Source organism: Lissotriton helveticus, chromosome 3_1 (assembly GCF_964261635.1).
Source record: "Lissotriton helveticus chromosome 3_1, aLisHel1.1, whole genome shotgun sequence".
Lineage (NCBI taxonomy): Eukaryota > Metazoa > Chordata > Amphibia > Caudata > Salamandridae > Lissotriton > Lissotriton helveticus.
The window spans coordinates 260,961,068-260,982,571 of record NC_136061.1 but is presented as its reverse complement, the minus strand read 5'-3'; the positions used below and the strand labels follow the sequence as shown (position 1 = coordinate 260,982,571).

At 45.6% G+C, this 21,504-nt stretch overlaps 1 protein-coding gene across 1 annotated transcript in view; it reads left to right on the top strand.

Moving 5' to 3' along the window:
* Positions 1-1,151: 1,151 nt before the first annotated feature.
* Positions 1,152-21,504, top strand: part of DUSP14 (dual specificity phosphatase 14) — a 125,965-nt gene continuing 105,612 nt past the window's right edge. Inside the window, exon 1 of the mRNA XM_078683572.1 lies at positions 1,152-1,285. The gene's annotated coding sequence lies outside the window, so the exon portion shown is untranslated. The remainder of the gene's footprint in view (positions 1,286-21,504) is intronic.

Sequence of the window (21,504 nt, the reverse complement as noted above, 5' to 3'; positions counted from 1 at the left end):
TCCCATGACCTATTCTACAGAATACAATAGCAGAGTATACAATTGTTGCAAATGCAGTACAAATTCTGTTTCTCCGGCTGGGTGAAGGTGCATCTTCCCAGGCACGTCTTGGCAGGGACCTTCAGTTGGCATCTTGTCAATGCCACAGCTAGAGTTTGGGCATGCGCAGACTATCCTCTTAATATGGAGTCTTGAGCCGTGCATCAGACCCTCAATACCGCGGTACATGAAAAGTAAGCGAAAACAAATTAAAACATAGAAATAAATAAATATCATGCGTAGCCACCTTATATTTCTTACCATAAAAATATTCTATGCTATTATGAATTAGTGCAACAAACAATAACACGAGAGCATATGCGCAAGCTTCACCATGTGAGTTTTCAGACAGCCATTTTAGAGGCGAATACGCATGCGCACATTTTCCCACCAGAACTGCAACTACGTCACGTCACGTGAGTGTGACTAACGCATGCGCAGTAGAGAATTCCCAAGCGGCGGCCATATTAAGACAAGGGTTATTCGTATTAGTAAAACACATAGGCAAGCATCACTAAGATACATGCATATCTAAAATAAAGGAAATTAGTAAAACATACAGTTGTATTACAGGATTATAAGTTATTCGAGGTTCATGATTTAAGCAAGTCGCGTAATATGCGAAACCTTGCTTCATCATTAGTACCATTTTTAGAGCTCGCAGGGTGCATTGTTAGGCGAAAGCAGCTCTTCGTTTTGATAAAACCTACTAATTGAGTTTAACATTATTTACAACAAACTCTACATATATAAGTACCGCGGTCGCGGAGCAAAACAGGATGGATAATTCACTCACCCCGATTACATTTCTAAATATAGGTTGCAAAACTGGCGCGGGCGTTATTTACCGATATCAGTCGTAAGAAGAAGTTATCAAGTTCCGAACATGAACAAGTTCTGTGCATCGTCAAAAAACAGACCGAGGCCTGGATTCGAAAAGCCTTCGAGTGCTGCACGGATTAAGTGCGTGGCAACAGGGCCGCGCGCAGAGGCGTGATCCAGGCCGGGTTTTCAGACCGGCCGAACCTCGGGCAGCCTCTCCCTGCCCTGCCAGGAGGCGAGGACACGCAGCCGCGGCGGGGTTGAGGGCGGCGGGACACACACGCAGGTCTCTGTGGTAACCGCGCGGAGCTGCAGGTAACACTGGCGGCGGCGGCGGAGGGCGGGAGTCCACGCACCGCAGGGGAAACACCGCGCTCCCACCGCCCGCCACCGGCGGGGCATAAGGCGTCCTCGCCTCTCCAAGGTAAGGGGACGACATGATGTGCATTGTGCAATGTGCATGTTTTAACAAAATACACTGCTCAGAATGTGTGCCTGAAGTAGCGGTGAGCAGAAACTAGGTGCAATTTAGTTTGTCCTGGAAATGGAATCTGTAGTTTTAGTTCGGTGTGTCCCTTGCCCTGCAGCCGCAGGCATTCATTAGTTTGTAGTCTGCGACTCGCGTGTTCGTACCACGGCGTGCGTGAATGCGTCTTGTGGGGTCCGTGCATAGTGTGGCGTTAAGTTACGTAATATTAGCCAAATTACGAAGACGAGTGAAACCATTCATTTCAGGTGCTCGCCGTGCACGTGATTAATATGTGATATTTATTATCCTTCCGTCGAGCCTTTGGCGATTTAGTGCAAGGTGTTAATGCGACCTTTGCGGAGCTCAGCGTGCAAGTTTCAAGTGGAATGTATTAAGCATTTGCCCTGTAAAGGCATACAATAGCCTTGTCCCCATCTGATGTTGACAACTTGACCTTTAATCGTGACCAATAGTATGAAGATGTATCTATCTACAGTGCTATTTAGCTGCAATACTGTGAGACCAATCGCTGCATAAATAGTTGTTACCCGATGTGGAACCAAGCCCTTCCCGCCAGAGTGCATCACTTATTTTTCGTTATGCTCCTCAACCCAACAGTCCCTGGCCTCTCTGCTGGGAGCACCAACAAGGGAGCCAATGTGCGATCGTATTCATATGAAAAGAATAACTTCATCGGAAATCGATATGAGACAAAAAAGTTGCTTGTGTTCCGGTTCTGTGCCCTGGCCTGGAATGTTCCTTTCGGAGCAGGTTCAAGGCTGGTTTGTACACGTCTGTGTCCAAACTGAGGTGGCATGCCGTGGACTGGGAGGCGGCACTGAGGAATGACCAGCGGCTGAGATTCATTCACACATTGCAGCCATTACTTTTTTGTACACTTCTGTAGTACTAATAGAGCAAGGCGGCCAGGCCTGTGCCGAGTGTCAATGGCCACATATTCCAGGGTGTAGTGCCTTGTGCTGTGCGTGGTGCCATATATACACTTGGTTTAGCCATTCAGGGCATGGACACAGGCCACGCCCTGTGGTTAACCAGCGCCCATTATTACAATGCCACCAGGACAGGCCCTGAAACCAGGTCCTGGACTGAGAAGGTGGCCCTGCAGGTGCCGATCCCGGGCATGTTTTTGTGCCATGCGTATAAAAGAGATAGAGCCCGTTGAATGGCCTTTAGCAATACATGCGTGGGTGCCCGCTGTATAACTCGAGTTGCACCTCCATAAAGTTACAATGCTTTCTCTTCACAACCACCTTAAGTCATAGGTGCAAGTAATTTTGGCCTTAGAAAACTCCCGCCACATACTTTCCCTGTGCCAAATCTTGTCGTCGCAGTTGACTCAGATCTTTACTTCAAGAGACGCATCAGCAAAAACACCACAGACTGACTAGCGCCAAATAAGCCTCCTGAATGAAAGCGAGCCACCCCATCTGTCTTGAAATTGTGCCCAATAAGCCCCCTGAATGAAAGCAAGCCACCCCATTTGTCTTGACATTTCAAATGCTAGTATACTCCCCGGTTCTTGTGCATATCGATTGTGGACATGCCCTTGTTGCAGTCTCTCGCCCATTAGAGGCAGTCTTCCATGCAGCCGCACACCAGCCAGGTCACGTAGAGGCTGATAGATGCGCACTGGCTGCCTTTCCCAGCCAGGATGGCGGCCAAGCAGTTTCGTGTCCTCTACAAATCTGCCGACACAAACAAACATTCTGACTGTCCTGCTGAGAAACTTACAATCCCTGGGTGATGCCGAGCAATTGGGTGTCAAACGGTGGTGAGGCTCGAAATACATAGTGCAAGAGAGAATGAGGGAGTCAGGCCTTCTCCACCCCCAGAGCATGGAACAATCTCTGAACACATATCCCATTTGCTCCATCTCTCCTTCAGTACAGAAGAGCACCAAACACCCACTTGTTGCAGCTCTACCCATCCTCAGACCTATAACCTCCACCAATCCTCGTACTGTTAACACGCTTTACCAACACTAACCCCAGCTGCGGCTGCATCATCTTGCCCAATCTGGGGGTCCAGTTCTTCTTTATACTTCTATATATTTCCCTGAAAAACTCCAAAACTTTAGTTGACTCTTGAACCTTTCCAATGACCCTACACTCTTGTGAAGAACTTACTATGCGCACAGCTGGCAAGGACTCCCTGCCATGTGTTGACACCTATGGTTAGTCTTGGCTTCCTGCCTCACAGCACTGCACATGCTGAGGACTTTAAATCCATACATTTATGGCAAAACCTAAAATACTGTTCCCAGTAAAAAGCCATGAACGGCTGAGGGTATCGAGCATGCTAGGAGGCTACGTATGTACATAGGGGCCTTAAAACTGCAACCCTAACTGGCAGGTATGTCAGACATTATTGTGAGGCATAGTTTATGAATTTTATGCAATGCCCTATCTAGAACAAGCACCTTTTCCATGTTAAAAAATATATCCTCTATGGAAAGAGAAAACACAGCAGCTCTAGTAGTATCTGGCACCAACTCCTTTTCTTTAATAAAGATGACAGACTTCCTTCCAAATCTGTATAAAAAAAATGCAGCATGAGCGCCGGGCCCCGAAAAAGCACTGGGCCTGGGGAATTATACCCCATCTGCCCTTCCCTTCTGCCGGCCCTCCTCTCAGGCACTTATTTGTATCTCATTAGAAAACTGAGCCATGTTTCTTATCTGGAAGTGAATTATGTAAATGTCATCATGTCCCTTGCCAACCTGAGTCCAATTCCTATCAGGGCAACTCGTCTTAAGCGTGATGCTCATCTGCTATGCAAGTCCTCAACAGAGTTATGCCCCTGCCACTTGCCGCTGAGTTGGGGGCATGCCTTTATATAAGGGAGTCTGGGGGTGGGGGGAGGGGTTGTCTTGGCAATACACAAATTATGGGGTCAAAAAAATAAACATTTTAGGGGAAAAACATTGTGAAGAGTACAGATAACTATCAGAGTAAGACTACATTAACATTTAGGGTAGGAATTCTGTTTAGGGTTGGAATAAGAACAAAGGTTGAGAATTCTAATAAAGTGAGGGTAAGAGTGCATATTAGTTATGAGGCAGGAGTAAGATAAAAGGAGGAAATGTAAAGGGGTTTCTGAAAGATTAGGTTCAAAGGGTTAGCTTTAGGTCAAAAGGTTAGTTCTGGGCCACTGGAATTACGGGATGCAGCAGAGTTAAGAGTTTTTTGCATTAATATGAATTTTCCACACTTGCCACACAATCCATCAGCTGTTGCATAATTTTCAGATTCCAATGAAAATAGTGTTTATAGCTCAGACAGATCAGAAGTTGCTAAAATGCTACCATACTTGTTGCCACCCAGTGGAAGGCTTTGCAAAGGTTTACTGGTCACTTTTCAGTTGCTGATTATTTTATATAGGTATTAAACTGATATTGCCGAGTTGAAATGTTTGCCAAGATAGTGTTAACAGATGTAAGTATGTAAAATAATGAACTAATACTGCCACAGAATGTGCTGCATTAGGCCACATAATTTAGTCAACCCTCCTGCATAATTCCAGTGGCCTTGGGTTGTGGAAGGGGTTATGGTGGGGGGTCTCCTATAGAAATCAAAAAAGAAAGCGAAAAGAAAATCCAGGATTTGGCTCAGATTTTGAATTAAAAATAATTGCGATTATTAGTGAAAATAGGACCTCCAGTCACCTCTCACTAATGATTTCAAAGTTATTTTTTTCTGAAAATAACAAAGTGAACGTGGGTTTAGACAGAGTGAAATATTCTGCTGTGTTTATCTACCTTGTGAAAATGGAAGCACAAAGTAAAAGAAGCTGCTGCATTTGCAAGAAGTGCGGTGTCAAGGGCGAATCACCTGGCTACGGTCCATATCTTGGAATCAATTGTGAGAGGGGAAAGGCGAAAGAATTACTGTCATCCAGTGAAATATGGAGCGAAGGACTGGTGTCCCTGGATACCGAGATGCCAGCCACACTGGCAACCCAAGCGTTATTAAAAATATGCAGAGATAAATTTAAACCGCAAGGGATTGGCATAGCTGCCAGAAGGCCCCATGTCTTAAGTGAATGTCACCCAGGCCTCGTTTTTCACCCATCAGCATGTTGTGATATGTAGTTTCTCTTTGTTCCACTGGAATATATGATTATACCACGATTTCAATTACCACGCATGGCTTTACCACGCGAATTTTACATCGCAAGTGGCTTTACCACGCTGGTATTTACAACGTAGGATTTTACTACGCCTAGAAACGTCTTACCTGCACGTCTTTCTCTACGAGCCCTTACTTCCATCCTCCATTGAAACAAGCGTCAAAACACGTATACCAAAATAAAAAAAGGACTGTTTTTTTTGACGTACACGGCACGTCTTTGGGGGAGGCTCTTTCCTTTTTCTTTTAAAATTATGTTCGTTTTTTTTTTAAAGTAAACTGCTTGTTATTTTTTGGGGGGGAGACCCCCCCCAGCCCCCCTCTGCCCCCCGCTTGTTATTTTTTGGGGGGGAGACCCCCCCCAGCCCCCCTCTGCCCCCCAAGCCCACGCAGAACGACTCGAAGGAATACCACGTCTCCCCCCCAGCCCGTGGTAAAGACGTCGTGGAAGGCACCCTGCGTGGAAGGCACCCTGCGTGGTAAGTGTCACGTGGTAAACGTTAGTAGTGGTAATGCCTTCGTGGTAAATGATGTTTCCCGTTCCACTGCATTGAATAGCCGACCAGTTCCAACCAGCTTAGTCGTCATTATAGTTGGTTTGTTATGCATCTGGTAAATAGCAATACCACCCAGTGCGGTACTGCCTTTCCATACTAAATTCCGCAGCATGGAATGTGAATAAAGTGCAAATACAGCATATTTTCCCCAGTTCATGCTACAAAACTCAGAATGTGTGTTATTGCAGTTTGCAGGTGTGTGGAATTTAATAAAATCTCTACTTTCCATGGGATGGGTCGCTTACTAAATCTATCCACCTGTTCCTATGGTGCCATGTAGTGTTGCGACAAATTATGGCATCATTCCCATTATATAAGAGTAAATATCCTGAGCAATAATTGTCCAAAGTAATTGGAACAGTCCACAGTAGTAGTTGCCACATAATTCTTCTTCTGTTCTTTATTTTCATTTGACACAGTTCAACATAGATGTAGAATCTAGCCAACAAGTGTTTCGTCTGTATGGCGTAAACCATAGACTTCTTTAAAATGCTATCCAACTAGATCAGAAAAGTAGAATAAAAAGCGAAGCGACAGGGTCCAAGTCAGTTACTTCTGTAACGCCAGCAGGCGCGATATTAAGGCATCTGTTATATCAAAAGCGTAAATAGTGATCCACTAGCAAGACACAACGTTCTTGGGTCTAAATCATAAGTAAGTGTACGTAGTCCATATTTATCCTGAGCAGAGTAACAGTCCAGGTTTTTCCAGGGGAGCACTCTCCACGTGGACTGTTACTCTGCTCAGGATCGCTGCTGCTGCATGGATTGGACTCATCAGAACAGACTACTCTCATTGCCGCAACAACCAGGATGTAGGGACCGACTCATCACCTTCTAAGCCGCCGCTGTGCAATGCTTTTCCCTGCACAAGCTCCTTGCATCACTTGTTGATGGCAGCCTCCGCGGCATCGCTGGAACTCTGCATCACAGCTTCGCCGCTCATCGCAACTGGCTCATCGCCTCAGCTGTGCTTCGCATCCTTGACACCAGACTTTGCAGCGCAATCCCTGTTGACAGGATCCTCGACGTTGACGCATCAGGACCTCTTACTGTAGCCTCATCGCATTTCGAAACCAACTCATCTTTGACATAGATCCAAGCAACGCTTTGCAAACAGGATTTGGACCTAGCTGTATCCCTGTAGCCGGCCCTTGCTCCATTGCAGTGGGCCTGAACTTGTTACTTTGTGTTAGGTGCAACCAGATATCCTTCAATAGCGCTTAGTGCTTTTTGTCCCTGTTTTTTACAATAAAAGTAAAAAATCAATCTCTCCGGTTCTACTAACTGGATTTTTGTCGTTTTGGCCTTGTTTATTTATTAAAGTTTGTTAATTTTTTCTAATGTGGTGTGGGATCTATTTGTGTGGTGTTTTTCACAGTTTTACTGTTTGAAGTGTTGCACAAATACTCTACACACTGCCTTTAAGTTAAGCCTGACTACTTTGTGCCAAGCTACCAAAGGGTGAGCACAGGTTAATTTAGGGGTTGCCTGCCCCTTTCCCTGACCAGGATTGTGGTTGTTGCTTGACCAGGGCTCCTACCTCAGTCAACCAGCAACCCAATTTCTAACAATCCTCAAGTACCCATCCCCAAGATACCCAAGAGGGCCTGGTATGAGCTCTCTCATCTAAAGGTGAAACCATGTTTCTAAGCAAGTGACTTCGGAACTTCCATTCAAGCATTTGTACTCTCATATTTGCATTGTAGCAGTGCCCTAATTATGTTATATGATCACTGGTTCAGTTAGCCTTGATATTCACTCCTACATCATTTATATTTTCATTTAAATAATGCTCCTAGCAGGCTAAGGTGTAAAATGTTTGTGGTTAATGCTGTACTTTTCCTGCTTCTGATGCAAGCTACTGTCTTATCTGTGTGTGGCTGAGAATTTTGTAACCCCACGTAAAGCATTTGGTACAAATAGTGGTCATTTAATTCTCATGCTACTTTTCTCAGGTTTAATAATTGCATGCTGTGGGGGCATGGCTAGCAGCCGACTAAGATGTCTGCACACTGAACGAGCTCTCCTAGCCGTCAATGACTAATCCACTAATATCCGTCTCTGTTCGGCCCCACCCGGAGTCTGACCAAATAAGTAACCCCTAGCCATCTGCTAATAGAGTACTTACCGGCCTCAGGAACTTCGCGGAGAGGACTCGGCTCTGGACTCTTTTTCCGGTGATAGGCAGCCTGGCGGGTGACGGTACAATGCCTGACGGACTCGCCTCTCCTCCCACCATCCTGGAAGTCCTAGGACAGTCCAATTTTGGGGCCCAGAGGAGCACTGGGTTGGGCTCCTGGATGTGACGAGAGCAGCCCTGTGGATCGGGACTCACTCTGTCCCAGCTGGTAGCACGGCCTCCTCCTGATCCAAGACATATTCTGCTCGGACTCTGGGGACTGTGATCCAGAGTGCCTGTTGCTGGAGACCACTTGTGGGGGAGAACAAATCCTGCGAGGGCAGAATGGCTGGAGTCCTGCCCAATAACAGTACAGCAGCTGGAGAAATCACGGAACCGGAATCCACCCACTCCGATGCCCTGCGGGGGGTGGGGGGGAACCTCAGTGACATGGTAAGAAATAGGGGCCCCCATTACCGGGCAATCCATTCACATTGATAAATACACATTGGCGGCGCAGGGGGAGGATGAGGGGACTGGAACAAGCACAGCAACAACAGGAGAGAGTGACTCCAATCCAAAGCAGTCCCTGAGAGAAATCATGGCAGCCATTAAGGATCTTCGGGGCACATTGGAACCCAAGCTTGATGCAGTGATCATGGATGTCAACCTTCGGCTCGTGGACTTCCGCAACGTGGCAGACAGGGTCCCCTCAACCGAAACACAGATAGGGAGTCTACTGTCTAAAACCAAAAGACTGGAAGAACAGGTTGCCAATCTCACTAAACAGCATACTGAGGTCGCAGCTCGTGTGGAAGATCAGGAGGGAAGGGTCTGATGCAATAATATTCGTGCGATCTGGGTCCCCGAAGGGCCTGAGGGACAAGCTGCAGATCTTTTCCTGGAAGATTTCATCCTAAACAACCTCTGCCCAAAAAGATTCTCCATTGAAAGGGCAGATTGGGTACTAGGTCCGGCACCACGCCCTGGGGCCCCCGTGTACATTTGTAACTCGAGTGTTCAACTACAGAGACCGAGATGCCATCCTGTAGGCGGCCCGATCCCAAGGCAGTTTACATTATGGGAACTCTACTATCCCTTTTTCCCCAGATTTTACCCTCCAGGTGCAACGATTGCGACAGAACCTTGATTCAGTCAAGAAAGCCCTAAGTGACAAGGCCATCAAGTATATGATGCTAGCATCATTGCTGATGGTAAAACGTTGCACTCCGCGACCCCGGAGTTAGCCTGGGACTAGCTGGAGGGTTGGCGAATGGCAGGACTGAGAGAGGGGTCGGAAGGCAGAGACCCCTCCTAGACATGTTTTAGGCAGCCAGAAAGGCCGACTGTCTCTCAGAAGATCAGTGCATTGCAACAACAGTGGTGATACGATACACAAGTAGGGCAAACCACTGGAGGAGTGCAGCTCTTACAGGCCCATCTTGGTCCTTAACGTTGAAGCCAGATTGATTAAGCCCCTAGTGATGAGGCTTACTAATTTCCTCCCATCTATTGTCCACGTGGACCAATTGGGCTTAATGCCACGCAGTAGTACACTTCTTAATCTGAGACTGCTCTACGGTGTCTTACACATGACAGGCTTACCGATGGCCCTGGATGCCACAATGGCATTTGACAGCATCAAATGGTGATACCCTTTCGCCACTTCGACCAGGATGGGTTTTGGCCCGAGGTTCTGTGAGTGGACCAGGTTGCTCTATCAAGGCTCGAGTAAGAGTCTGAGGGATGACTAAAAGGTTTCCACTGCAGAGGGGCACCTGGCAAGCGGGCCCGCTTTTGCCTCAGATATTTGCTCTTGAGCCGCTGGCAGCTTGGATTCGCCGTGACCCATTGATATGGAGCATCCCCTGAACGGGCGACTGGAAAGAACATATCTCCCTCTATGCCGATGACATCCTTCTATACTTTTCTAGGCCATACTACTCAATAGGGAGGATACTCCATGTCTGTGAACTCTTCAGTAGCCATTCAGGTTACAAAATCAACTGGTCCAGCTATGTGATTTTTCCCCTCTCTGTCCCCCCCCCCCCGTCCCCCCCCCCCCACCCAAAGCTGCTGCAGGGATGCACGGCACCGGTGGCGAGGGAGGGCTTCAAGTACCTGGGACCAGCAGTTTTTTATACACCGCAATTTAACTCCCCAATTAGAACGATTCCGCGCCGACACTGCTCACTGGCGCACGCTCCCGCTGTCCCTGATGTAACGGGCGGCACTGTACAAAATGATGACCCTTACGAAGGCTTCTCTACGCCCTCCAAAACTCTCCCGACCCAATCCCGTCAAGTTTTTTTAAGCAAATGGATCACGAACTCCGGATTCTCTTATGAGATGGGAGCACACCACGTATTGCCTTAGTGAAACTGCAGAAGTAAGTTTATGATGGAGGATTGGCTGTTCCAGATATTAGAAAATATTATTGGGCCGCGCAACTTCTGATTTAAGTTAACGATTGGGTGTTCTTAGACAGAGCGGAGCCAGCATATAGGGTTGACAGGGAGGCAATGGGCAGTGGGAGTCACAAAACCATCCCTTACAGTTGCCGAAGGCTTCTCAATCTGCCACTACACACTTCGTCAGCCGTCAGATGCTGGACTGAGGCAGGAAACCACTTGGGCTGGTGAACCCAAATGACGGCCATGACCCCCCCTGTGGTGCACGATCAATTGGAGGAGGTGGACGCCCTGAAGGGCTTCTCGAGGTGGCGACAATAGGGATTGAACACCTGGGTGATGTGTGGAGGGATAATTCAATGATCACATTTGAAACGCTTAGTCAGGAATATAAATTGTCAGAGGCCGAGAGGATTTGACACTTCCAGCTTGGGTATACCCTAAGAGTCCATATATAGGACTTGATGAGCCTGCCGGATTCCTCTCCCTTAGAAGACCGTTTGCTCATTGAACATATCCCCAGCAAAGGGGCATCCGTGATCTATTGAAAATTGATTAATAATTCCCATGACTCAGTGGGACCCTTGTGACGCTCCAGGGTAGACGATCTGGGAGACGTTGATGATGAGGATTGGACAGAGACCCTGCAGGGTCCCAGGGAAATAGAGATCCGTGCTAGATGCAGGCTTGTGCAGCTCAAAATTTTACATCGGTCATTCTATTCCCGAACACATCTACATAAAATCAGAGCACTAGACACACCACTCTGTGTAAGGGGGTGCGCCATAAAGGGTTCCTTCTTCCACATTCTTTGGGAATTCCCACTGATTCAGGAGTATTGGTGAAAAGTAACAACGGTGATGGCAAGGGTCACTTCTGTGAGGGTACCCATGGAGGCCAAATGGTTTTTAATGGTGATAAAGGGGGGGTGAGGTCTGGCCCCAATCAGTAAGACCTGGTTAGCTCTGGTGGCAGCGGTTGCAAAGCGCAACATCACGAGACACTGGGGAGCAGCCCTCCCACCAACAGTGTTGAAATGGAAGAACGACCTAGACTGGTGCCAGAGGGCAGAAGAGGTAGTCTATTGCAGCAGAGGCTGCCCCAAGAAGTGGGAAAGGGCGTGGGCCCCGTGGCGCTGTAAGCGCAACATTGTTTGCTTGGGTCTGATGCTTCCTCTCGGGAGGAGGGGGGGAGGGGAGATAAAGATGTAAAGAATGCTGGTGGCCATGAAAGCGCCAGCTGTTTATCAGCTACCTGTTGAAGTGGTTGCCGGGCCAGGTGATGTATTGTTTGCTAATTTGTATTGTAATCCCAGACTCGCACTGTAGTTGCAGGATCTGCTTTGTATTATGAGCTTTGTTTATTAAAGACATTTCTTTAAAAATGTATTGCATGCTGAATGTTTTCTTTGGCAGAGCTTCTTTAACCATGAAAATATTCCTGTCAACTTGCACAACTATCTCATTAACAGTGTGTGAAACACTCCAGGGTTACTACTGTGTCCTTCAGTAAGCACCGCATCTATGACTAGTTCAATCAGAATCACCATTCTGTGGGTTGAGTGCCTGCTGCTGCGGGGACCAGCGAGTCTCCTGTTAGCGGGCTGAACCAGCCCTACTGGGTTTCCACTGCAGCTCGGTGATTGGGTACCATTGAGCTGAACGCTTAAGACGCCGACAGTTTGTTTGTCTGTGATGTTGTTTTATAAAATGGTGACATGGAGGCGCGAGCCACTGTACACAAAAACAATAGCAGTAATTCATGGACATCATTTAGGGGTCGCCAGAGGTCTTAGGTGCGACTCCTAGCTTGCCCCTTGCTACACGTGACACTGACTTGCGATCCCTGGCCTCAAAAGTGACAACATCAGTGCCAAAAACACAGGGGTGTCTCGCGTTATCAGAGGCAGGCTCTAACCTAGTTTTCTGCTCATTGTTATTACATTAATTGTGAATAATAGTTTATTATTCACAATAATGTAATAAAAAGTGGAGCAGCAAGTGCTGGACCTTCACTGGCATCTTGGCTAAAAATAAAATGATTTTAATGTATGTTGTGTGCCTGCATGTGGGTGAGAGTGAGTTTGGGTGAGAGAGCGTGTATATGTGTGAGCATGTATATTTGAATAAGGGATCGTGTGTCGGTCTGTGTCAAAAATGAATGAGCAAGTATAAGTGAGTGAGGGAGTGCTAATGAGTGATTCAGGGTGGGAGTACACAAGAGTAGGTGAAAATGAATGAGTGCAAGTCAGTGCTAATGATAGAATGAGTGTGAATAAGTGAATGTAAGTGAGCATGTGTTGTTATGCTTGCAGATCTGCTGTTGAACTTGGCATGCTTCCTGGCTTATAGAAGCACCCTTGCAAAACTGTTGGCACTGGAATACTGGAGGCAATACTTGCATATGGGATACCCTGAGCAAAATGCTACTTCTGGCACTCTGTAGGTAAATTTTGGTATGGAGCACCCATGAAAAAAATGCCAGCGCTGGCGTCCTGGAGGAAATTCTTGGCATAGTTGGCACCTGGTGTAAATTGCTTGTGACTGCACATTGGAGGAAATTCTTAGCTTATGGGAAGACAACTGTGGCAAGGTCCATGACTAAATGTTGTCCTTGACGTATTACCAAAATTAGAGCGAGGGGTCCTTCTAGCCAAAGGGACAGGACACCAGAAATAGACACTTCTGTCAAAAACAAGATCCCTTTGGACTTTTTTAAAGCATACCAAATCACCTTACTATCATCCGATCACGGCCCAATCACCAGCACCAAATAGAGACCAAAAACATAATATAAATTCTATCATATATTTTTATTGTTAGGATCCTTATACATTCAAAGTATATACAATAGATAAAAAAACATATGTATCATCAATTCATATATGTTAAAATCATATAAACAAGCAAATGGGAGAATTCATCAAGCTATAAAATCATCAACAACCTGATAAATTCAGTGGGCACTCCAAGTACATAAAGAATGGTATTAATAGCCCTGTTCGATGCTTAATAGCGTTCTTTTAGTGTTACTGAATAGTGTTCTTTTTTCTCCTACTCAGACCAGGTGTTGCTTGGGTGCGTTCTTAACCAAAGCGACTCGTTTTGGTGGTATGATTTGGTTCACCACCTTCTTCAGGCTTAAAACCACTATTCAATGTCTCCCAATACAATCATCAGAGGATTGGTATACAAAGGGAGGTATATATCTTCCCCACTGGTGGCTTCCTTCTCAGGTTTGGCACAAAACTGTGACTGAAGATAGGGGCATAAACGTCTTCCCTTAATGGTCTTTCTCTCGTTGATTTTTTTAAGTGAAAAGCAAATTTGATATAAAAAGCAGGGGATACAACCTCACTGTTTGCACTTGGTTGTAAATCCGTATAGTATTGGCCACTGGAGCTATGGCCCTCAAAACGATAGGGGTCTTAAATTATGTGGACTTTTCATAAATCTGCACCCCGTCAAGTCGTGCATGCAGGGTTCCAGGTAGGACTGCCGGGACTTAAGTCTCCTCGCCTGCTCCTTTCTTCTGCAAACCAGTCGATAACCGATGATAGTAAGGTGTTTTGGTATGCTTTAAAAGAGTCCAAAGGGATCTTGTTTTTGACAGAAGTGTCCTTGAAATATTAGACATAACCTTTGACATAAAGGACCTCCGTAGTGCAAGAGAAGCAGTATTAGGAAAATTCTGGCAGGCATATTGCATGTAATGTTTGACAAAAGGGGCCAAAATGCTAGTCCCAGCAATAGAAGTAACTTTTGACATAAGGGGGCACCCGTAGGATATTAAAAAAATATAATTGGGTGAACTCATGGTGACTGTCAGATTTCAGTAGCTTGGCACACCATGAAAGTACTTGATTGAATATTTAGTGAGTGTGTCTTTTTTAGAGCCTATGTTTTTTTAGCAAATTTATGTGAACATTGGCATTAAAATGCACTAGTAAAGCCCATTTTTTCAAATGTTTTCTCAGGGAAGAGAAACCCCCACCCTTTGTTCTCCCCTAGAAGAAAATGTAATATTAATTGTACAATTATGTAACTTCAGCAGTGTTCATTACTGTGATGTCATCAGGATTAATGGTATGTGATATCCTTTCTTGAGACCATGCAGGGTCAAAGGTTATATGATGTCACTTCCTGTGGCATCATTTTGGTCAAAGGGTATATGATGGCACTCCCGATACCCCTGGCATTTTGGTGAATGTACGTTCATGCTGTGATGCCTCATGTTCCACAATGTGAGCCATGCTGTGTTTACATTTTTTTTTACTAATGGCTGATTGAAATGTGCTAACATGCGCCACCTTCTTGCTGCTTGAGAATGCTTCGTTAGTAATGGTATAATCCACACTTAAGAACTGAAGAGTTCTTTGAGACTAAGTACGCAAGTATACGGGGCCAGAAGGCAGTCAGTACTTTGCCATTCCAAGGATTGTTGTAGGTGCATCTGTTGCTAGTAGGGGGTAAGCACAGTTGAATTAGTTCTTCTAAGCCAGTTGGAGGCCACTTCACACCTGAAGTAGGGCGCAGTTCTTCGTCGCTGCCTTTACTCTTACCAACAGTGTTGTAAGTGGACAGGTGGTGTGCCAGACCCTAACCTTACTGCTTCATAGACTCTTGCCCATCTAATCCGGTCTTTACCAGTTGTGGGCAGTCGGCGAGCTTCCTGTTTGCCCTTATGGAGATGGTGTTGGGGTATCAGGTTCGGCGGTGTGGGGTGGCCAACGGTTCTGCCGTTTGTTGACTTTGTTCAGGTGCCTCAATTCATTTCAGTTTGTTGTGTGTGCTATTTATAGGTTTAAATATGTATTAATATTGTTATAAGTAATGGTTGTAATGTCAAAGGACCCTGTGATGTGATTAAGAGCACTTCCCACTAAGCGCTTCTCGTTTCCGGGCCTGCATAAACGCTCTTAACTCGGAGCTTCCCCAGTGACTCTGGGCTAGAGATGAAAATCGTATCCAGAATTTGGATTTTTTGAACAGAGATACCAAAAGAATGACCTCAAAAGAGCATAAATTGGTACAGTGGGCTGTGCTGGAGGGGCGTTCATTTAAGGGTACAATGCACGTGCATCAGTGTGGTGTAGGAACAATGTTCCGATTGGGTGTTGCTGCCTTTAATGTTACATCACTGAAGTAATAGTGGTAGTAAAACATCCAAGTGGCACACAAAGGAGTAGCAAACGAGCCACGCCGGGTGAGAAGGAGAGTTTAAAAGGTGTGGCATGTGGGCCGTGGCACATTTTGGGGTACATTATCGTAAATAGATTACTAAAGAGTGGTATGGTAGTGCACTGACCTTTATAGACCGCACATTTTCCATTGAAATGATTACTGAATTTGCACAGTCCGAGGCATGCAGTGTAACTGATAAAACTATACAGCGCACAAACAATTGCAAATGTGTGGGGTTCCAACGAATATTTTATCATTGTTATGTTATATGGTGGATTTCTATAGCGCACGGCTACTCAGAGTGTCCCGGCGCTGGAAGATCCTCAGTCAAGGCGGAAGGGGGCGGTGCAAAAGTTACTGAGTGAAAAGGAGAGTTTTAAGATTTTTCCTGAAAGCCAGGAGATTGTTGGTCACTCTCAGAGAGAGAGAAAGGGCATTCCACATCTGGGGTGCCAGGCGCTTGAAAGAGCGACCCCCACACCGGGCACGCCTAATCGCCGGCGTGACAGCCATGGCCTGAGTGCAAGATCTCAGAGATCTGGAAGGTGTGTAGAACCTCATCCTTCTCTGAAGATATCTGGCACCCAGACCATGGAGGGCTTTGAAAGCCATAGTGAGCGTTTTGAAAGCAATGCGCTTTTTGATCGGGAGCCAGTGCAAGGTTTTAAGCAGATCACTGGCTCTTGCTCTCCTAGTGAGGCCGAAGATGGCTCTAGCCGCTGAGTTCTGGACAACCTGCAAGCGGGCTAAGAGGAAGTCAGGAAGGCCCAGGTACAGCACATTAGAGTAGTCCAGGCGCGAGCCTATCAAGGCCTGTATGGTAATTCTTCTGTGGTCAAAGGACAACAGAGGGAGGAATTTCCTAACCATTTTTAAAGTGGCAAAAGATTTGCCGACCAGGCCAAGAACCTGGGGTTTAAGGGAAAGGCTGTTGTCTATTTGGATTCCCATGTTTTTGGCCACCAGTCCTTCCACCTGTGGTCTGCAGGGCAGCCAAAGAAGAGTACTTCCGATTTGTCGGAGTTGCACTTGAGGCTGTTCTGTTCAAACCAGTTGAAAACAGCCTCAAGGTAGCCCCTGATGTTTACACCGTGAAAGTACGATCCTTTGTCACACGTGAACAGGAGTTGAGTATCATTTGTGAATTACCAGTAAAATGTGATTAATGTTTAAACTTTTATTTTCATCGTACTTAGGAATCACCAAAAAATGCTTTATTTGCTCCTTATAATGGTGACAATTTTTGAAAAGTGTACAATTTATTTGCTGGGATTTAAATGATGATGCTGTATTCGACAACATAGGCATCCTTCAGTCTTTCCCTTCACACTCCATGTATGACACCCAGATTGGCATATACTTCACTTTATGCAGCCTTATGGAGCTTCATGCAGCAACTTGTCAGAACACGTACGTGACTTCTGACCTCTGTCTTTGAAGGCACAGCAAGTGTGACAAGACCCCCTCCCCCCAACATTTAAAGGAATATTTCGTTTCCAGTACTCCATCATAGTTATTTTGGGGTGATGCAGCGCCCCCGCACTCCTACTTCCAGGGCCTCTGATGTGTACTTGGGAGCAGAGAGAGAGGGCAGACAGACTTGCCTTGCCAGGAGGCAGCTTGCAGCAACATTTTCAGCGAGTTGAATAATTAGAAATGCAGGTCGTGAGATTGTCCTTCGAGTTACACCTTTTGGACATTTACATAAACACTGTTTGCGGTTGAATAATCTGCAGGTAAGACGGTGCTCTTCTGCCTTTTGGCTAGTTTTCTGCTACAGAAATACCACACATACATACATAATACATACAAAGTTAAATATTCGCAGGGCTAGCTCCGACTTTACTCTTTGCAGGGTCGATGAAATGAGGGTGGTGCCTAGTGTAGCGAGTGATAGTTTGTGCACTGCTTTCACTGCTCGGTGGCTGCTCTCAGTTGCACAACATTTGCACATAGCAACACCATCAATAATTGATTTCCTGCGCAATCGCAGTAAATTAATTGCCATCCTTGAGCCATCTTGTAGGTCTGAAATGCGCTGACATTTTAACACAAGAAGTTGCTTTCACAGGGGCAGCTGACGACACGGTATAGATAGTTCAAGTTCAAGTTCGGAATTTGTATAGCGCACTACTCACCCAGAGGGTCTCAAGGCGCTTGAGTGAGGGTGTGAGCATTATTTATCGAATAACCAGGTTTTTAGCTGTTTTCTGAAGGAGAGGTGGTTCTGTGTGAGGTGAGAAGGGAGAGAATTCCAGGTTTTGGCCGCTAAGTAGGAGAAAGATCTTCCTCCCATGGTGGATCTAAGGATGCGCGGAATTGCGGCGAGGGCTTGATTGGATGAACGTAGTTGGCGGGTGGGTGTGTAGAAGGACAGTCTTGTGTTGAGGCATGCGGGTCCTAGGTCGTAGAGGGCCTTGTGTGCGTGGGTGAGGAGACGGAACGTTATTCTCTTGTTGACTGGGAGCCAGTGGAGGTCTTTCAGGTGACCAGAAATGTGAGCTTGACGGGGGATGTCCAATATGAGTCTGGCTGAGGCGTTTTGGATGCGTTGGTTAAACGTGTTTAGTGGCCGGCTGCAGGGGCAGGCCTCCAATCGACAGAATCCACCATCTGCTGGTCCACCCCCTTGACGGTGACCCGCCATCTTCCCGTCAATTACATTTGCCGCCCTCAGACATCCATCACTTGCACCTTCCTGACCCAAAACGAGAGCAGACCACAGAACAGGAGATCTGTTGATCCAGTGCAGAGGTGAATGACGTCTGTATTTCACCTGAGCACGCTCCCAAGGCTGATGCGCTCCAGTACCGAGCCACGGTGGGATTGCTTGATTCAAGAAAAGCACAGATGGGATTCAGGAGCAGCCTCGGTTCTGCCGTAACCCTCATGTTTGTTTTTTGTCAGTTCTCTATTTTTGTGCCTCAGGTTTTCCCCAGCAGGCAAAGTGTCCCCCAGCCTGAATTATTTTGCATAAAGTAAAAGATGGTCGGTGCTCATCCTATTTGTAAATGTGCAGCCACAGTTAAAAAAGTGCATTTTTTGCGCCGTAGGATTTTCCAATAATAAGGGGCGATAGACGGGCGTGGTAATGTGCGGCTGCCATGATTTAAGATAGGGGACCCGAAGAGTACAGATGTTTTGTTATGAAAACGTCACTCTCCAACTTCCCCGGGAGTTTGTAGGATGCCTTCAATGTACACAGTGCCCATCATACTGGATGCCATGTCTACTCGGAAAGAGAATCGCAATTAGGAGTCTAATCCACAGACTTATTTTTACAAACAAGACTGTTGTTTTTTTGTTTTATATAGCGCGAACTAGACCGCTTTACATGAGCACCAGTTTCGTTACAGAAGGACACATTCATTTTTGTTATGCACGGGGAGATTAAGTGACCGTAAGGCTACATCCTGTTCCTTGGGTACCAGTTGGAACACCAGAGGTGACCAATCTGCTTTTTCATCAAAACACAGTACCTGCTTGCTGAAGAAATGACTGCTGACATACATCCCGCAACTGTATTTTCATGCAGATCTAATAAAACATTGCCCCTGCCTGCATACCTGTCGCAGCGGAGAGATCTTTGACCCAGTCAAATCACTTTATGTGCCTGTGTATTTTTAGTGGGGACCTTTTCATTGCCCCTGACACTGTAACTTTGCTTCTGCTGCGCGATTCACAATATTGCAAGAAGGCAGCGTTTACTAACCTGGGGTCCGCGACTGTTCAGAAAATTAAATCATATTAGCAGATTAATAAATATATACATATGTATACAAGCAATTGCAATGCAGTTGGTCTTGCAATTGCGAAACTTTGAGCAATTGGCATTGTAAATGACAATGCCTTTTATGTGTTTAAAAAACAACACATAAATAAAAGGCCTTATCATTTGCAATACCAATAGGTCAAAATTTCTAAAATGCCGGACCTATAGCATTGTAAATGCTTGTTATCAACAAGCATTCCATGCTGCTCTTTTAGGTTAATAGAGGCCACATCCCTTTCTTTAGACGAGCCATGTCTAAAGAAGCATCCGCGACCGCTATTAAAGTGAAAGTGTGGTACGGTGCGCTTTTACCAAAAAAAGCATGTGTTTGTCAAGTTGACAGACAAATGCTTTTTTAGTAAAAGTGCCCTGTGAAAGTGCGCATGGAGCGCTGAATGTTGCAGGAAAGCATGCTTTGCCTGCAGTAGGAGAAACTCATTAAAGAAAATAGTGCTTACAGACTAAATAAGACGCACTGTGTAACAACTAAAGTAAAAGGGCCAGTCCTCATGGGAAGTTTCAAAGGAAAACAAGGGGGTACTAAGGAGGGACTAACAAGCCTATTATTGAATCCGAAGCCACCATTTCCGGAGGACAATGACAGAAGCCAATGACAAATGGTGGGCGGGGCTTCAATACCATACTGCAATATAGCATGCATCGTAGAGCAGCTCATGAGCTGCCTAGTCTCGACCTAAAAAAACATCGAAAATGTTAAAATACGCTGTTAACGTGAAAGAAATTGAACTCGGAGGCTAAACATTAAGTTGGTATCCTTATCCTGATCTGTGGGAGCAGTGCAAGTACAACAAACTGAAAAGTACAGCAAACGGAATATAGTGTGAACGAGTGGCAGCCTCAATTGATGCACTGGCAGACACCAGCTAAAAGACACCATGCATTAGGAGGATATGTTCGAGAGCAGCATATTGCTTCAACTTTTAGAAATAAAACTAACTTTTGAAAAGTTCCAACTTTCTCATTAAAAATACAATTTGGGTTTACACATGCTTTTGTGAATTAAATCAAATATTTCATAATTTATGTATTTGCCTGCTGTATGCTTGCTTCTGTATTTTTCTGTTGAAGCTCAAATCGTAGAAATTGCTTAGGTAGCAGTTCCCAGCTTTTAGTAGTGCTTCCAGTGGGGAAAGGGGGAGGGGGAACGGAAGTCCGGTCAAGAACCGCTGGGAGAACTGAATCCCGTTATTTTAGTAATACGTCACAGGATTAGAGGTTTGTGATGTTCAAGATAATAGTGCTAAGGAGAGGGGTCCCAGCAATCATACGAAAGTAATATACAATTAATATGCAATCAAATACATAGAAACTTTGAGCCTGCATTGTTGTTTACTCACAATGTAGGTATGAGCTAAATATTATTCATTTTCAATACAAAAATCACACAATAATTCATAATGCCCCTGGTAGGGAGGGAAGTGATAGTGCAGGGTAGTGTAGGTAGGAATAGTGATAATAAAAAACCGCCATGAAGGGCCTCAATGTACTATGTAACCAAGTTTAAACATAGACAAAACAAAAGACCAATGGTTCAATACATCATATTCTATTAATCCTGCTCCACCTATCACATTAAATGAGTAATTTTTGGAAATGAAGCTGACTAAATACAAAAAGCTGTCGACGTTTCGACCCTCTATAATTGGCAGGCATTAATTGTGTCCTTGCATCGGGGTCTTCATCAGGACGGGGACGGGGCAGACAACCAAGGTTTAGTAGAAGAAGATTATAGGTTGTCTTACTTATAGTGGATCTGCACGTTGGAGGCCAATCGCAAGTAGGTTACTTACACTGTTGACACACAACACCCTGGAGCTTTCCAGGGGAGGGAACTAGAGTCTACTGGGTATTCAGGGTGAGCTGGCCTCCAAACAAATTATGCACCCACAAAAAGAAGCTACCCTGAATGAATAGTCATTTCAGAAAAGTGACCAGATTCTGACAAGCACTAAGCACTCATT